Source organism: Cricetulus griseus, chromosome 4 (genome assembly GCF_003668045.3).
Source record: "Cricetulus griseus strain 17A/GY chromosome 4, alternate assembly CriGri-PICRH-1.0, whole genome shotgun sequence".
Classification (NCBI taxonomy): Eukaryota; Metazoa; Chordata; class Mammalia; order Rodentia; family Cricetidae; genus Cricetulus; species Cricetulus griseus.
This window is the reverse complement of record NC_048597.1, coordinates 56,425,423-56,439,080: the sequence shown is the minus strand read 5'-3', so window position 1 is coordinate 56,439,080 and position 13,658 is coordinate 56,425,423.

Below are 13,658 nucleotides of genomic sequence, written 5' to 3'. Positions count from 1 at the left end.
TTGCAGGCCAAAAGAGGGCACCAGATCTCATTATAGATGGTTGTGAGCCACCATGTGGTTGCTGGGAATTGAACCCAGGACTTTTAGAAGACCAACCAGTGCTTTTAACCTCTGAGCCATCTCTCCAGCCCTGTCTCCACCTCTTAAGTGCTGGGATTATAGACAGAATAAGGAACCAGGGAAATGGCTTATTCAGTAAAGCACTCACCATATAAGCAGGTACCCAACACCTACATAAAATATCAAGCATGGCGTCACAAACTTGTATCCCCAGTGTTGGGAAGGCGGGGACAGGAGGAGGATCTCGGGATCACTGGCCCGGGCTACTCTAGCTAACTGGGGAGACTCAGAAATAAGTGGGCAGCTAGAAAGCTAGTTCAGAGAGTAAGAGCACTACTGCTCATGTGGAGGACCAGGCTCACTACCCAGCACCTCAGTTAAGTGGGAGGGGTACCCTCAAAGCTGTCTATAACTCCAGTTCCAGGGAATCCAAAGCCCTTTCTGGTCTTAGAGGGTACCTGCACTCACACGATGCATGTATGTTAAACTCACACACAAAAAATGGGAGATATACTGGAAGAAGCTTGACATCTACCTCTGGCCTCCAAATGCATGTACACAGACACAAACACATACACTCATATTCATCGTACACAATGTTCAGCTAGGTGGCCCACACCTATAATCTCAGTGCTTAGGAGGCTGTGGTAGAGATGCCACAATTCAAGGCAGTCATGCAGTACAAAGTAAGACCTTGTCTCCAAAAGTAAGAAGTTGCAGAATAACCAGGCAGTGGTAGCACACCAGTACTTGGGAGATAGAGGCAAGTGGATCTCTGTGAATTTGAGGCTAGCCTGGGCTACAGAGTGAGTTCCGGGACAGCCAAAGCTGGACAGAGAAACCCAGGCTCAAAAAAACAAAAATTGCAGAATAAATCAAGTGTTTTAAATATGTGATCTGGGGCCCTCAAGATGGCTTAGTGGTTTGCTGCCAAGCCTAACCACCTATGTTCAAATTCCAGGAGCCACATGGTAGAAGGGGGGACCAACACCTTCCATGTGTCCCCTGACCTCCACATGCACACTGGGGTGTGCCCCTCCCCACAGTAAATAAAAAATATAAAAACTTTAACTATGTGGTCTGGTGTTCTATAGATGGCCTTTTCATTTTATATATGTAGAAATACTTTCTGTCTATATTTGATATAATTTTTCATGTGTATATGCACATGCTTATGGGTATCCTTGCAGACAAGGAAAGGTTGGATCCCCTAAAAGTGAAGTTCAGGTTGTTCACACCACCTGACCAGTGTTCTGGGGGAGCTCTGGTTCTCTGGAAGAACAGCAAGCACTCTTAACCACCTAGCTATCTGTCCAGCTCCCTTCTGACTTTATATATTGGGATTATACTTTATACTGTAGATTCAATATATATCAGCACTCAGTGTCACCAAACCACATCATTTTTCAGTTTCAACAGACATTAAAGGCTCAACAGTTTTTGTTTGGTTGGTTTTTCGAGACGGGGTTTCTCTGTGTAGCTTTGGAGCCTATTCTGGCACTCGCTCTGTAGACCAGGCTGACCTCAAACTCACGGAGATCCGCCTGCCTCTGCTTCCCGAGTGCTGGAATTAAAGACATGCACCACCAACGCCTGACATCAACAGTTTTATGATACTGCCTTACTTAAAACTATCCAAATCATAGTATCCAAACAGTTCATCATTTACCCATCTTAGGTCTCTCCTACTGGCATTTCAGAAGTGCCATTCAGAAGGTTGAGGATGGGAGAGCAGACCCCACGTGCTCACACTCACTGGAATTCATGGGAAGATGATGCCGTATTTGAGGATGGGCAAACCCACACAGGTAGGTAACCACAAAGACTAGTGGGTGTGCCTGCCTCCTCAAAGCTGCCCAGTGGCTCCTAGAACCTGGACAACTGGGCACTCCTGACTTTGCCCAAGGGAAGGTATGGCTGACATTGGATGTGCCCGTTACACCGTTACTGTTCATAACTGGATGAGTGGCACTGTCAGGGAGCACTTCATCCGTGTGCTCAGTGTTTCCAGTTTAGGAATTGGTCAGGATGCAAACTCTAAGGACCCATCCCCAGCTTTCTTAGACTGGAAACTCATTTCCTTGCATATTAGGTTCTAATCTCTGTTTTCACAACTTGATTCTCTAAATGTGATGTCTTTATGAACTTATCCCTACTTTAAAAATGGTTCAGGGATTTGACGTCCATATTTCCTCATCTATTTCCAGTCTCCTAATACATGAGGATGTGATGAGATGTAATTAAGTAAGTGTGTAGCTATTTGCTTTCTCCCAATAGATTTAAGAAGGCTAAGGAGAGAAAGTCTGTGTAAGTGTTCCATAATGGTTGGGGATACAGTGTGGTCCTGATGAGGAGATCACTATAGACAGTGAGATGTCTATAGGCCACACCCTGTGCTGAAGCAGATGCCCTGCTTTCCCACTGATGGACTCAGTCTCAGGACTTAATCCTAGGAGCCAGTTTCCATAACGGGAGTTCTTGACAAGTTCCCTCTTAACTCACGCTCCCATAGCCACATCAGTGACTACACCACTTCCCCAAAGCGCCAGGGCTGATGGCTGAGCTGCTAGCATATTGGGCTTTGGGACCTTCAATGCAAACTGTAGCAGAGGCACCACATAGAAGAGACTGGAGCAGGCAGGCTGACTCAGAACAGAGAGAAGCAGCCACACCCAGAGTGTGGATCAGACTGCGCTTGCCTTGTGAGGTGAGACACTGAGAACAGAAAAGAGCTGGGCTGCTGCCTCCAGGAAAGTAACCTCTGTCTACGAGGAATGCGCGGTCTGAGATCTGACGAGTAGTGAATGGAGCTTTTGCAAAAGAGATAGTCTCCTGTGGTGACTGTTGACACAAAAACACAGCTCTTCCCTCAAAGGGAATAAAGTTTACTATGGAGCCATGTTTGAGTGACCATAGCCAGGGAAGGGAATTCAGATTACTCCCCAGCAGCATGTGGTACTGTGGTAAGAGTTTAATGAAGGTTCAGTACTGGCGAAAATCAAGTAGGCAGGTGATTACAGCAAAGGCTTCAGGTGACATTCTTAGCCTTTGGTTGGTGGAAGCCAAGGGATCTTATTTATACATCTGAAAAAGTTTTTCACCTGATAGTTATGGGATCATAGATCAAACAGAAGGTGCAGTAAATGGCTATTTAGGTTGTTAAAAACATCCCAAGGCTAATTTGGCTTCTGACTTAAAACATTCCAGTTCTCTACAAGTGCAAGTTTTCAATCCAGTCAATGGGTCTTGAAAGATATTAAACACAGCCACCCCCATCCCCCACCCCCCACTCCAGGGACTTGTGTTTGTACTCTTTTTTGGCTCTTGTTTTACACAGCAGTGTGTAAGTTCAAGACTTCTTTTCTTCCATATAGGCTCACTTTAGTGTGTCAGTGCATTTGTGTGTGTGTGTGTGTGAGAGAGAGAGAGACAGAGACAGAGAGAGAGAGAGAGAAACAGTAATCATTTGAAGGTCTGAGAACAACTTTTAGGAATTGGTTCTCATCATTTTCTATTATGTGTTCACAGCATTTTTATTCACTGAGCCATTTTGCTGGCCCTAAAACAGGTTTTTTGTTTTGTTTTGGTTTTGGCTTTTCGAGACAGGGTTTCTCTGTGGCTTTGGAAGCTGTCCTGGAACTAGCTCTCGTAGACCAGGCTGGTCTCGAACTCACAGAGATCTGCCTGCCTCTGCCTCTTGAGTGCTGGGATTAAAGGTGTGTGCCAACAACACCCGGCTTCTTTATTGTTTTCAATTTTGTTTGTTTGTTTTTTAAACTTTATTATGTGTCTTTGTGTGCAAGAGCATGCCATGGTATTCATGTGGAGGTCAAGAGTACAATTTTTGGGAGTCCTCTACTTCCACCAATTGTGGGTTTGGGGGACAGAATTAAGGTCACCAGGCTTGATGGCAAGGGTCCTTACCTGCTGATCCATTTAACTCAGTTTTACTCTTTTTTTTTTTTTTTTTTTTTTTTTTTTTTTGAGACAGGGTTTCTCTGTATTGTTTTGGAAGCTGTCCTGGAACTCTCTCTGTAGACCAGGCTGGCCTTGAACTCACAGACATCCGCCTGCCTCTGCCTCCCAAGTGCTGGGATTAAAGGCGCGCACCACCAACGCCCGGTTTAGGAATGAAATTTTTTGTAAATAGATGTCTTGAATTACTGTTCTTTACCTAGTGTTGAGTTTCTTATTTCTTTTTTTTTCCTTCTATCCCAGGCCCCACCCCCTGCTGGCCTCCAACTTTTGATGCTTCTCCTTCTCAGCCTCAAGAATGCTGTAACTATGAGTCACCATGCCTAGATCTTTGTTTTATTTTTAATCCTCCTTTTTCTTGTTTGTGACCACTAGGCAAATATTAAAGGAACTACAATCAAATATAGGTAAATGGTTGTGCTGAAGAAAATATAAATGTCCCGCTGTGAGGGAGTGATTCAATAAACAATGCAGTATTCCTCCCTACAGCACACTGTATACCAACAGAGCCTACTTTGTCCCCTCGTGCCGCTCCTCCCTACAGCACATCACACACCCGCACAGTGTACTTTATCCCCACGCCGCTCCCCTGCTCTGGCTGTGATCCCTTTGTGACCAAAAGGCAGCACAGCTGTCCAGATAGCACAATCACCTTCTTGAAACACGGACAACTTTTACTCAAGTGAACGAACCTAGCACACAGTACTCATCAGGACCAGCCAGTGGGCTCTTTGGAGGGAGCATTTATGAATTCCTCCCAGCATTTAAAGCATCCTGTCTTCAGTTCCACCATGCTCGTCTGGAGCATTTGCCCTTTGCCCAAGCAAGCTATGGTAAAGTTCAAGAGCCAGTGCCTGACCATGCCAGCACTTGTCAATGCCATATACTCAAAAGAAGGAGGGACAAGCATTTTGACAAGAGAATGCCTTTATTTTCCAGTGGTGTCTCACTGTGTAGCCCTGTCTGGAAGGAAACCAGGTTGGCCTCAAGTTCAGAAGCCTACCTGCCTCTGCATGGGACTAAAAGCAGGAGCCACCATGCCCAGCAAGAATACCAGAAGAAGAGGAGGAGGAAGAGGAAGAAGGAAGGAAAAAAAGGAAGGGAGTGAAGGAGGGAGGCAGTCCATTGCAAACATGCCAGGAAGCCAGATTCAAAGCAGGGGAAGACGCTGGAGCTGTTGTATGCAGGCGGGGACCTGGGCATGGTGATCCTGCTCTGAAAGGATGGAGCCCAATATTCTGGAATGCAGTCTCACTTCCGAGGAGTTAACAGCCCAGCCACACCAGACTTTATGGAGCACTTTATGATAGTGAAGCATTGCAAGATTTAAACCGCAAGTGTGTCATGGTGCAGAGTCTGTGCTTCGTCGTTTCTGTGGGGAGTGGGCAGATGCCTTCCAAGACAAAAGGCCGTTTTGCCAGCAGCATTGCTCAGGAAGAAACCTTCATCTGTCCACGTCTGTGCACAAGTGTGGGGGTGAGCAAGGGAGACAGAAGCCTCGGTAACTTGGGCTGTCCCAATGGTAGCCAGTTGCTGGGTTCTTGCCCCAGGCTCTACCACCAGCCTTTTCTTCTATTTACCAGGCTCAGCACAGCTAAAAGCCCCCTGTTGTGGAGCAGGTTCTCTTCTCCACAAGGGGTGTGCTCACTGTAAGGGGAGCCTTTCCCTTTAAAAATTACTACTGATGGTACAGTGTTCCTGATTATTGGATTTTAATGCACTTTTTGTTTTGTTTTGAACCTGGAACTCGATATGTAGACCAACCTGGCCTCAAACTGGCAGAAATCCACCTGCCTCTGCCTCCTGAGTACTGGGACTAAAGGAGTACACCAATGCCCCTGGCTTTTAATGCACACTTAAACTGTATTTTTCTTTGATAGTCACAACCCTCTGGGTATGTGCCCAGCACTGCATTAGGCTGGGGGACATATTCAGTCTTCATCCTTTGACCCTGAGTCTTAAATATCTTTTTACAAGGTATCAGCTGCCACCACTAGTCTGGGCTATCTAATGCCTTTGATATTACCTCATCTCCTTGCAGAGATCACACCCTTCTTCCTGCTACTGTATTTTTCCACCACAAGCTAACAGTTGAATCTCATTAAGTCTTTGGAGTTCATTTTAAATGTCATCTTCCAGAAAACATCCATATCCACTAGATGTTCATTGTGACTTTTCATTGCAACTCCCCGTGGTGGCTACTTTGTTACTCTTCTGCACTCTTCCACATTCCCCCAGCTAGACCTTAAGATCACTAAGGGTCAGGATTATGTGTTACAAAGTTGTGTGGACCATTACAATATAACAAACAGGAAATAAACTTTGGGGTTTGGATCTATGGCTCTCTAAAACCATCCTTGGAACAGATCTAATGCCTGATTGCACAAGCCCAGGATCTTTACAGAGCAGGACTGGTTGCCACCAGAGCAATGAAAAGTAGTGAATGGCCACACATATGGCAAATAAAGATGGGTTGTTTGGGGGAGGAATCTTTACATAAGATCTCAAAAAGCCCTCTCCCTGTGTTTGCTCTTGGTTGATTTAAAATCACTGACTTGGGAGAACACAGTGGCTGAGCAGCGCCTTATGAGCTCCCAATTAGCTTGGCTAGATCGTGACAACCGTTGCCTAGTTTCTTCACAAAAGGCTGATTTTTGATAGAGACCTGTTGGGCTCTTTACAAGAGCTTGTGGTGATATGCCAGATGACTAACTGAGATAAAGGCATAGCACCTCCCTTTGTTGTCTCAGCGTTTGAATCAAAGCTGCCTCAGTGCTCCGTGGCATAATCGAGAATTCCTGGAAAGAAGCTGTGTCAGCAAGGCCCTGTTGAAACTCCAGTATGTAGGATACAGGGAGGTTGGACTGCTGCAGGTCCAGAGGTGAGTTCCCTTGTGTTGGGCTAGCTTTAACCCATCCTTGCCCACCTCTGTGTCAAAGCTAACATCCTGGTAAATACATTCTTGGAATCTGTTAATTCCAAATTAACTAAACCACTAGCCTCCCCCATCCCATAAGCTGTCATCAGATAGCACTTGAGGCCTGTAGAAAAGCTTCCTCCATCAGCTATAACCACCTCTTTGTTGGACCTGTAAGATCCAAAGGAAACTCCAATTCCCCAAACTCCAAAAGGCAGTCCGATTATTCAACCTGGACTATATGGGGAATTTCTGGCAGATAGACAAAAGCCAGCATTCCTCAGGAACTTGTGAAACTGGTTCCCCTTTACCAAAAGAAGTCATTCTCCTTTACCTCTGACAGAGGAACATATATCTGGCTACCTGCTGCCCTCCAGGCTTCTCAGTATCACAGGCACATTTCAAAGTCCATGTTAGCATCCTAGCCCTTCTCACCTTGTCCTCCATCTTATGGGTGTAGACGGAGGTTCTGCCTTGCCTGATCCCACAGCCATTGGGACTATTTATTGCTCAGGCTTCTTATTGTCTATCCCTCTCTTAATTATTAACACATAACTATTCATCTATGTATTTCTACATGACCTTATCTTACTGGAGAAGCCCAGCCATCGTCCCTTCCTGGTGGCTACATGGTGTCTCTCTCACGACTGCTGCCCTGCCTCTTTTCTTCCCCGTATTCTCCTAGTCTGGTATAGCCCCACCTATACTTCCTGCCTGGCTACTGGCCAATCAGCATTTATTCATCAGCCATTAAGAGAAGCATATATTCACAGCATACAAAGGACATCCCCCACCACCTGGGCTTCCCTCCCCACTGCTGCTCATTCATCTCATCACCCTGCTACTGTTGCTATAGTCTCTCTGTGCTCTGCTCCTGCTTCTCTCGCTATTTTTCTTCTATTCTCTATCCCCTGCTATCCCTCCCTCCCTCCCTCACAGAGAGCCAGTCCGGTCTGCTGACTCTGTCCAATCTGCTGCTTTCTCTGTCTGCTCTGGCTGTTCTCTCGTATCTACAATAAAAGCCTTTCCCTTAACCATACCATGAAGCATGTCATCAGCTTATACAGTGCCCACCAATGTACTCTAAACTTGCCCAGATTTGTGATGATCTTTGTTCTGAAAGACTATAAACCTTCATGAAGCTGCTTCTTACATTTTCACATGGGAATTGGAGTAACCTAAATTCTGTGTTCCCAGACCATAGTCACTCAAAGTGGCTCCTGAATAAGCAATCTCTGACTCCCTTTAAGGAGAGAGCTGCGTTTTACACATCAACCATGTAGACACATTGATCATTTAAAAACTTTTGTTCAGGGGGGAGGGGAGGGTGAGGGAGAAGGGATTGACATCTGAAGCAAGCTTGTTCCTAATTTGAACTAATTAAATTAAATTAAATTAAATTAAAAAAAGCTTTTGTTCAGAAGGCGGAAGACATGGCTCAGCAGTTAACAGCATGAGTTATTCTTTGAGGATCCTGATTCAATCCCACATGGCAGCTCACAAGGATCCTGTGCTTTCTGCTGGCCTTCACAGACACCAGGCACATACACAGTGCAGACATAGGTATAGAAAACACTCATACACATATTAATTTTCAAAATTTAAAACTTATTCAAAACTGTAGTACGTGTGAACTTGCCTTTTCTCCCCCTCCAGGTGCTGTTGAGGCAGGAAATTAGGATAAAGGGTAAAGCCTGGGGAGACTGCTGCAAAGGCTGTAAATTTTAGCATATTAAAAAAGAGATTGGCTCCCGGTGGTGGTGGTGCCCACCTTTAATCCCAGCACTTGGGAGGCAGAGGCAGGAGGATCTCTGTGAGTTTAAGGCCAGCCTGGTCTACAAAGTGAGTTCCAGGACAGCCAGGGCTACACAGAAAGACCCTATCTTTTTGTTTGTTTGTTTTTTTGTTTTTTGTTTTTTCAAGAGTTTTTCTCTGTGTAGCTTTGGAGCCAGAAAGACCCTATCTTGAAAAACAAAATTAAATTGTGATAAGAATGCTGACTTGTAGCTCTCCACAGTTGAGGACTTCTGGTTGGGGGTAGGGGTGGGGAAGGACTCAGTTCTCTTTAAGGGACTGGCCACTGGGAGTTTGACCATGCTCCAGTGAGTATATGGGCAACACAAATTGGACTTCTGTTTTCTTATTTTGTTTCTTTCTCCTTCTTTTGTTTTTTGTTTGTTCTTTTTCTTTCTTCCTTTTATTTTGGTGCGGGGAGGCAAAATGGTAGGGAGAGACCTGGAAGGACTGAGAAGTAAGTGTGATTGTGGTGTATTATGTGAAATTCACCCAATAATCAATAAAAATATTATGTTGAAAAGAAAACAGATTGGTTAAGAGGAAGGAAGGAAGTGTCAACAGAGGCTGGAGAGATGGCTCGGGAGTTAAGAGTGTGCTCTGCTCTTCCGCAGTACCTGTGTTCTGGTCCCAGCACCCATGTTGGCCAGGGTCTCGTCTAACCATATGGTTGGCGCTGGCTGGCTCAAAGCAGGCATCAGTGACTTCTGCTACAGAAAACCGCTCATGTTGCATCTCATGGCCAGAAGGTGATGGGTTTTAGAATAGGGCCCCAGGTTGGTCTGGGATTTTGTTACATTATCACTTAGGGCTTCATCAATCTGAGAGAAGTGGTGACGGAAGACACAATCTGGTTAATAAAGGAATTGAGGTCAGGATCAAGATATCTATGACAGATATCACAGGTAGACCCTTAGTCTACCAGGGACACACAATTGGTGTACTCCAGGATGGTGTGTGGCTAGAGTTCCCAGCTCCACTACAGCTTTAGAAACCTGGTAGTCTGGGTCAGTTTAAAATCCACCTTGAACTTCTTGCCATAATCAATAGAGATATATAACCAGAAAGGGGAAGGGCGTGTGTGAACCAAATCTATGGAAAATCAAGAAGCCCAAAGACCACGCATTTGTGATTCCTCTCAACCCAAGGTCAGTGATGTCCTTTCCCATAGTGTTCACTCTTGGCATAGTGATTGGCAGCAGCCTCCTTGCCCGAGATGAGCTGCTCTGGGCAGAAGAGCTGGCAGTGAGGGCCAGAGCAAATGCCATCTGTACTGTGGGTTCCGGGCATGCCTGAAGAACACTGAAGAAGGTGCTAAAGGAGCCATCACTTCCCTAAATGGTCTTTTTCCCTTGGCATCTGGCCAGCTGACTGGATGCATGTTCCAGCAGTAAAGATCCCAGAAGGCTTTGCCAGTTTGGACACTGTTAGATCCAAATGAAATTCCAACCCCCCACACTCCAAAAGGCAGTCCAGAAATGGGCTCAACCTGGACTATAGCAGGATTTCTGGCAGATAGATAAAGCTCAGGAACTTGTGAAGCCAGTTCCCCTCTACCAAAGGGAGCCATTTCCCTTACCTCTGACAGAAGGGGCATATGAGGCCCTATGAGGCCCTTCATCATATCAACACCCATGCTGTTAGACATTTCAAAGTCCATGCTAGTATCCTAGCCCTTCTCATCTCCTCCTCTACCCTAAACTCCTCCATCTCATGGGCTTCCCTCCCCACAGCCACTCATTCTCCTCATCACCCTGCTATTCCACTGTGCTGTCTCCCTCCCTCCCCTCTCTCTCTCTCTCTGTCACTCCCTACATCCTCTCCTCCTCACCCTCCCTCCCTCTCTGTGTCCCTCCTCTTCCTCTCTTCTGTCTCTCTCTGTCTCTGTCTCCCTCTCTCTGTCTCTGCTTCTCTCCTGATAAGGTTCAGTCTGTTGGCCATATCCTGCTAAATTCTTTCCTTCTATGCTCTGGACTCTCCCAGATGCTGCTGGCTGTTCACTCTCTCCCCACCTTCTCTCCCTCCTCTCCCCTCTGCCCCCCCTCTCTCATATCTACAATAGAAACCTCCCCATGGAATGGTCATGTCAACACTGTCATACAGACACCAACTTGGCCAGTGTGGCTGGAACTGTGCTCAGGTATTGTGGGGTATAGGTTAGGAGGCAAAGGTGTGTGAACAGAAGTTCCTGAGAAGAAGCTCTGGCTGTGAGTGGAAAAACTCCTGGACAGACACTGGACAGAGACTGGTGGATGGATTGGAATTTCAGTACTCTAGAGAGATGGGAATTTTTCAGGTTCAGAGGATAATTACCTTATCTTGAGCTAGTTTTAGCCTTCTGGAACAAGCCATTCCTTGCCCTACTCTATGTCTTATAATAATTAATAAAAAACCTTTTAGAATCTACTGACTTAGCAAACCACTAGTTTTCACCAACCCCAATGTTTAAAATGTCATTAGATAGCGTCTAGACCTACAGAATAACTCTTCCCCATCTTGCTGTGCTACCTTTCTGGTGTATCCACCCGTGATAGTTTGAAGGAGAATGGCCCCCATGTATTTGAGAGCTTAATCACCAGGGAGTGGAACTGCTTGAACTGCTTGAAAGGATTAGAGGGATTAGGAAGTGTGGCCTTGCTGGAGAAAGTGTATCCCTGGGGTGGGCTCTGAGGTTTCAAAAGCTCCTGCCAGTCCCAATGTCTCTGCCTCTGTTTATGGATCAGGATGTAGCTCTCAGCTACTTCCCTAGCAATGTGCCTGCCTGCCATCATCATCACCACCAGGTTCCTTGCAATGCTGATAATGGACTAAGCCTATGAAACTGTAAGCAAGCTCAAATGCTTCCTTTTATAAGGGTTGCTGTGAAGTATCTCTTCACAGCACAGAACAGTAACTAAGATACCACAGATGTGTTTTAAACTTGTCGTGATTTATGATTTTCTTTGTTCTGTAAAAACTTCATGAAATTGCTTCCATATTGGAACATTGAGTTTGGAGTAACTGAAATCTGTGTCCCAGGCCATGGCCCCTCAGAATGGTTTCTGAATAAACTGTCTCCTATTTCCTTTAAGATGACAGCTGTGGGTTTTGTGTCAACAGGTAAGAGGAACATACACTGAACTCCAGCTACTATAGCACCAACAAGCTAAGAATGGAGGTAAGTAGTGTGCTCATGCCAAAGTCCCTAACTCTATGCCAGCAAGGAAGATAAGATGGAAATGATCAGTTCTTCCTCCTGTCCCTTGCATTTCTGTCCTGCCTGGGTGCTGAATAAGTAAGAGTTCAGTAACACCTGCTCATCTGTCATCTCTCTACCTCTATCACCTCTCTCTTTCTCCCTCTACACACACACACACACACACACACACACACACACACACACACACACACACCACACATCCATCTATATAATCTATATGCAGTATATAGATCTAGATATATCCACATATATATTTATCATCTAGCCATCATCTGTCTTTATATCTATCTATCAATCATCCACATCTGTTTGAGTGTATACACAGCACATATGTGGAGGTCAGAGGACAACATACAGGTGTCGGTTCTGTCCTCTCGTGTGGAGCCTGAGGACTAAATTCCGATCGGTCATTAGGTTTGGTGAGAAGGGCTTTTACCCAGTAAGCAATCTCTCCAGCCCAAGAAAAAAGGTCAAGGTAAGCCAGACTCTGCTCCCCAGAGTCTGTGGCTTCCAGCCTGGTCTGCCAGACTCTCAGGCCAGGGGCTTACAATGGTTTACATTAGGAGGTGAAGCTGGTAGGTATGGAAGAGAATTAAAGGCATGTGCCACCAAAGCCCAGCCCCTTGGCAACTCTTACAAAGGAAAATATTTAATTGGAGCTGGCTTACACTTTCAGAGGATTAGTTCATTATCTTCATGGCAGCATGAGGACAGACATGGTGCTGGAGAAGGAGCCGAGAGGTCTCCATTTTTAAAAGATTTATTTATTTTTTACATATTCTGTGTTCTGCCTGAATGTGCTAGAAGAAGGCACCAAATCTCATTACAGATAGTTTCGAGTCATGAATGTGGTTTCTGGGAATTGAACTCAGGACCTATGGAATAGCAGCCAGTGAGCCGTCTTTCCAGGTTGAGTTTTCTACATTTTGTTTCACAGGCAGCAGAAGCCACTGTCCCCCTATCTCCATTCCAGGAGATCTGACCCCTTCTTCTTGCCTTTGATAGCAACAGGCACTTGCACATACATGCAGGCAACTCACATACGGATACAGAAATTTTGTTTTTGTTTTTGTTTTTTGAGACAGGGTTTCTCTGCATAGCTTTGGAGGCTGTCCTGGAGCTCACTTCTGTAGACCAGACTGGCCTCAAACTCACAGAGATCTTCCTGTCTCTGCCTCCCCAGTGCTGGGATTAAAGGTATGCACCACCCTGCCTGGCCCAGACAAAATAAAAAATTATAAGAATACTGGGCTACACAAAGAAACCCTGTCTTGAGAGAGAGAGAGAGAGAGAGAGAGAGAGAGAGAGAGAGAGAGAGAGAGAGATTCTTTTAACCATTGAGTCCTCTCAACAGCTCTCTGTTAAGGCTCTTTATCATGGGATCCAATCACCTCAGCCTGGGCTACAGAGTGAGATTGTTTTGTTTTTTGTCAACTTAACAAAAACCTGGCTATATTTAGGGAAAGAGAACCTTAATTTAGAACATGCCTTCATAAGATAGTCTATATGCAAGTCTATAGAGTATTTGTCTTGACTGATGATCTGGGAGGTTCCAGTTCGCTGTGGGTTGTGCCACCCTATGCAAGTGGTCCTGGGTTCTATAAAAAAGCAGGCTGAGCAAGTCATGAGGAGCAAGCCAGTAAGCAGCACACTCCATGGCCTCTTTCTCATTTCCTGCTTTTAGATTCCTGCCTTGGCTAAATGAACCCCCTC